General features: G+C 38.6%; 1 long non-coding RNA gene across 1 annotated transcript; it reads left to right on the top strand.

Moving 5' to 3' along the window:
- Nucleotides 1-2758: 2758 nt before the first annotated feature.
- Nucleotides 2759-5401, top strand: LOC124274173. Its single transcript, XR_006897883.1, has 2 exons — nucleotides 2759-2941; nucleotides 3210-5401. It is a non-coding gene; the product is annotated as an uncharacterized LOC124274173 (long non-coding RNA).
- Nucleotides 5402-5842: the final 441 nt, after the last annotated feature.

The raw sequence follows: 5842 nt of genomic DNA, 5'->3' as shown, positions 1-5842 counted from the left end.
AGCACATATTTAAAATATTTATGAAGTATTATTAGAACATTTGCATATCATCCAGGTATTCTATATTTTTGTACTGTTTGAGGATGCTAATCAGACATGAGCAATGCAATCAAGTAGGGGTGGGTATTGCAGAGAATTTCGATATTGCGATATATTGCGATGCGAAAGCATATATTGCGATATGTATTGAAATATATTGCAAGAATTATTTTTTAACAAAAACTACTTATAATCGATATCATGCTTGATTATAAACCAAAAACACAACAAAATGACTATGATTGATTAACCTTTAATAAAAACTTTTGATCATGTCAAATTAAAAATGTAAGTAACATTTGGCACTAATGAAAAGAACAATTTAAAAAGCGGAAATATCCGAAGATTTCCGAAAGTTTAAGTTTTACTTAATGCATGTCGAATACCGGTTTTCGATCAGCGATCGCATTACTATGCGATCGTTTTCATGTCTGAACCGGTAAATACCGTAAACTGGTTATATTATGCGAGCCCCTACAATCAAGTTTGTATCTGAATCAAACATGAGTGAGGATGTAGCTATGTCCGCTGATCTGATTACTTGTGTGTTGTTGAAGACTTTACAGTGTTGTTGAAGGTTTCTTATCTTATGATCTATCACTGGCAAGGGAATCTCTTTTAATGCTGTTTTATTACAGTCCACTGTCTGTTTGTCCACGGGTATTCTTCTTGCACATTGCCCTGAAGTTGATCCATTATATATTTTATATGCCAGTTGGAAGAACAGGTTTGAATAAATGTAATTATGAGTAGTTGTTAAGCAATGAGTATAACCAGAGCATTACCGAACATGATACAGGTGTAACTGGGGTGTAGCTTAGGTCGTAACCAGAGCTCACCGCGGTGTCAAATCGGAGCATACTCCGAGCATCACTGGTGTGTAACTAGGTCGTAACCAGAGCTCACCGTGTGTCACCGAGCATACTCCGAGCATCACTGGTGTGTAACTAGTTCGTAACCAGAGCTCACCCATGTATCACCGAGCATTCTCCGAGCATCACTGGTGTGTAACTAGTTCGTGAACCAGAGCTCACCCATGTATCACCGAGCATACTCCGAGCATCACTGGTGTGTAACTAGTTCAGAACCAGAGCTCACCAGCGTATCACCGAGCATACCCGAGCATCACTGGTGTGTAACTAGGTCGTAACCAGAGCTCACCCATGTATCACCGGAGCATACTCCGAGCATCACTTGTGTGTAACTAGTTCGTAACCAGAGCTCACCCATGTGTCACCGGAGCATACTCCGAGCATCACCACAGTGTCACAGGTGGGCAACTAGTCTATTAACGGAGTTTTAACGGAACCTCACTGTAGTCAGTTCCTAAACCTAAACTATGTGTACAAAGGTAAGATGACAACAACTAATTTCTAATCATCATTTACATGTACTTGGACTTGTTACAAGTTTTACTCTTTTTTCACCTTTACAGTTATATTTTAGTTTTCTCAGTTTTGATGGCTTGTTATACTGTCATTATCTGAATCAGCATTAGTTTTATTACACAAGGAACGTTCCTTGAATAGTCCTATATCACAGGGACCAACAACAGCCAGCTGCTGTGTTGAGAGCTGCCTTTCCTTACCAAGACTTACATGAAGACTGGCATCGGTCTGTGGATCTGGATCCAGATGTACACGTTATTTCAGCCTTAATATATAGCATCTAATTGTTAATGTTATCTGTGTCACAAGAAGGGAGTCTTTGCTTAGTCATTGCCACGGCTGTAAGAAATAATGGTGAGAAATCAGTACCTTTAACAGTGGTGTCCATTAGGGCTGCGACGATTCGGTGTGATCGAAAATCAAATCTGACACCTCAGTTTCGATTTTTGTAAAATATCACTATTTCAATTCGATATTTGAATATCAATCTAAATTATTTCCACACAGAGATAATGTAATTTTGACTCCAACCCAAACAGCGTTTAAATTAGGCGAAACGTGATTGGTTGATGCCGGACTAATTATCCAATGAGAACTGTTGATAGTAGACATCACCAAAGTGCTGGTGGTTAAACATCATATTATATTTGTTTGAAAAAGGTTACATCCTTTACATTCCTGATTTCCTTGTAAACTCTTGGAGAACGGTTTTCAATGTGATATGTTTTGTTTAATAATTTCTGAGAGTTAAATGAAATCTGACGTTTTTTGTATGAAGAATCGAATCGAAAATGATCAAATCGAGGGTCCAATATCAAAACTCGAATCGAAGTCTGCGTGAGTCGCTGCAGCCCTAGTGTCCAGACTCTTGTGGCGACTGACCACTGTGTGAAATATACAAATATATTCACCAGAGGTGTTTTCAGTTGCAACCTTAAGTCATGAAATATACTCCTGTACCTACCAAAGATTTTGGCTCTTTTAAACCTGTACATGCATCCCATAATATACGGAGGCTCTTAACAGAGGATATATGTCACAATGTTTTAACTCCTGTTCACAATTAGTCATCCTTCTTTTGTTTCAATGGTTTTCCTAGTCTGACGGTTTTCTCCCAGTCATATTTTGTTGTTTTATTTGTGAGATCTGTTTGACACGAGCAACACTTGGGTTCCAGCTTGCAGCGTATTTTCATCAAAGGCTGAAATGCTAAATGTTACTTGTATAGTTTGTATTTATGACGTGACATTATATATTTACATGACATTCTCCACATGCCTTGATAAGGGACACAATAGGCTACAGTTTGACTTCACTTACCTGTGAATGAGGTACATCTGCAGATTACAGGTACATCATGCACACATGTAGACGACGGAGGTGGGCATGTAGATACAGGTACATCTGCAGATTACAGGTACATGATGCACACATGCAGACGACGGAGGTGGGCATGTAGATGCAGGTACATCTGCAGATTACAGGTACATCATGCACACATGTAGACGACGGAGGTGGGCATGTAGATACAGGTACATCTGCAGATTACAGGTACATGATGCACACATGTAGACGACGGAGGTGGGCATGTAGATACAGGTACATCTGCAGATTACAGGTACATCATGCACACATGTAGACGACGGTGGTGGGCATGTAGATACAGGTACATCTGCAGATTACAGGTATACCATGCACACATGTAGATGACGGAGGTGGGCATGTAGATACAGGTACATCTGCAGATTACAGCTACATCATGCACACATGTAGACGACGGAGGTGGGCATGAACGAACAGGTACATTGTGTTACTGTGTGGACACTATATGCTTGTAGATGCAGCTTGGAATAGGTTAGTGAGAATCTCAGACAAGAATGAGTGTTTGTCTGAGTTATATAATATAATGTCTGCAGATGGTTAGGTTATTTTAATGTCACTTCACTGATTTTGTTTCATAAATGATTCCTGGACATATTTAAATATTTCTAATTACACAAAACAAAGCCCTCAAATGTGAGATTTTAAAGCTGAAATGTAATATGTAATAGTGAAATAAGCACATTCTGATATCTGTAAGAATTCAGAAGAATTTATCTCATGTACAGAATATAATTTGTATGTCAGTGTATGAAGGTACGTCTTCATGACAGTTTGTCAGTTCAATAATGTTCAAAACAAATGACATACAGTTCATGTAGCAGTATTTTTCAAACAGTTTGAAATTTTATGTTCATAAACTTAAAATGTTGAAAGTTTTCTTGTTTATCAAATTTTACCCTAGCCTAAAAGTTGATCTATAATGAGAGTGATAGGAGCGATATGTAAATATTATTCTTGAAGGTGGTTCCAGTGTTTATAACAAATGAAAATACTCAGTGTTGCTGCGAGGAAATTGTATTTAGTTGACATGTTTGTTTAGCAAGCTTGCTTGTGTTTAATGTGATAGTCATTCACACAGACCTCCCAGCAGGGCTGAAGACCATGATGCCTGGAGAATAAGGAGTGTGGTCTCTGTCTGTCTTGCACAAGCAGACAAGACGACGACACGACGACGACGCATACATCCACACCACACACACACACACACACACACACCCATACCGAAGGCCCGGGTTCGATTCCCAACATGGGTGCAAAATATGAAGCCCATATCTGGTGTCCCCTGCCATCAAATTGCTGGAATATTGCAAAAAGTGGCATAAAACCCAACTCACTCACTTCTGGGAGGTCTGTACAAAGTCTGGCCTGTGCCAAAAGTCATGTAATATTGTATGAGAGGATATCAGGTGAAGTGTTTGAAGATTTAAAGCATTTGTGATATCATACATTCCATTCACTGGTTGTTTTCCATACTTCAGATTAAATCTGTACATACATTGTGTGTAGTTGTCATGGAAACCGGACAAGATGGTGCATCCTCGGCCAAACTTACACAATAATCAAGCAATAGTGTAACAGTGGATTTTATAAGATGGTGTTTTTAACAAAATCGTTCTAACACAATACAATAACTTTTGTGTGGCTGTATTCAGGATTTTGGAAACATGAATGATTAAATATCATGTTTACTCACTGATTTGTAAGTTACAGAATGTTACTATGCAAACATTTTCAATGAGTACCTGGACTTGTTGTGAGATTTGCATAGATCCTGTAGTACATGGTATGTGTTCTTATAAGTATTGTCAGGTGATCTTCACTGGAAGTTCATATCGGTGTCAAAGAGACAGGAATGTGGAACTCTTGTCTAAACCAGCACGCTGGTAACAAGAGGACAACACAGCATGAAGTCTGCACCTATGCAGAATGCAATATTAATATAATTTTCCTAGAAATTTTCATAATTTTCCAAAATTGGGACCAACCATTAGTTATTTTGGTAAAACTTTTAATAGAAACCGGATTCTTTTGTCATTCACTGTTTCAAGACATAAATTACTCTCTCATAAATGAGGAAATGTACAATTTGAAAATTTACGAACATTTTCTTTCAGGGCAATTAGCATGTTAATATTGCTATTACAAAACAAAGTAAAAATATTTTTTTGTCTATTTTCCACAGCGTAATAAGCTACAAAACCTCTAGAAAGATATTTTCAGTTCAAACAAATGATTGTTCTGACGGAATGCACGGTCAAGAGAAGCAGTTTCTAACACCAACTGTCTATACTGGGACACAGTTCCATGACAGTCGTAACACTGTTGATGTATAGTTGAGGGAATGTGTCCCGAGAGACCCAGGTTTAGGAGTACATGTAATGAATGTCGTTGTATTGTCAGGGATATGTAGGGAGGCTGTAGTATGGATGGTTGCTGTGGTGCATCACTGTTGCAAATGACCTACACTTGAGATGTGCTTTCAAGTTCCATGCAGATGTAGGAGATAATTTCTAGCTATTTTTCTATGCCATAAACTGACACTCTGCATGTGCAGAATATGTGTTGTACTGGAATAAAATATATTAAGAGAGGATGTGAGACTGGTTATTTTTGTCCTTCCATCAAATTCAGCTCATGATCAGTGCTCTTTGTTTCTATGGCCCAAGACTCCAAGTGTAGCAGCAAGCCCATCACTACCTTCAACTGAAGCTGAACAGAGACATTGTGATGTAATAATAACATTGCTTATAAATTTGTAATATTTTATGCTAACATATAGCAACAAGACTGACTGACTGACTGAGTTTGGTTTTACGCCGATTTTAGCAATATTCCAGCAACATCAATGGGCGAGGGACACCAGAAATGGGCTTCACACATTGTACCCATTCGGGCGTGACGAGGTAACGCTTTTAACCACTAGGCCACCCCAATCGCCCTATAGCAACAAGAAAACTGAAATGACCAACTGATGGCGCTGCCCAAAGTACAAAAACAGGATGATCAGACATGGATATCTGCCAGAACAACAT

Source organism: Haliotis rubra, unplaced genomic scaffold (genome assembly GCF_003918875.1).
Source record: "Haliotis rubra isolate DU_JTF1 unplaced genomic scaffold, ASM391887v1 Scf1886, whole genome shotgun sequence".
NCBI lineage: Eukaryota > Metazoa > Mollusca > Gastropoda > Lepetellida > Haliotidae > Haliotis > Haliotis rubra.
Note: the sequence above shows the minus strand (reverse complement) of the source record. Positions and strands in the feature narration are given on the sequence as shown.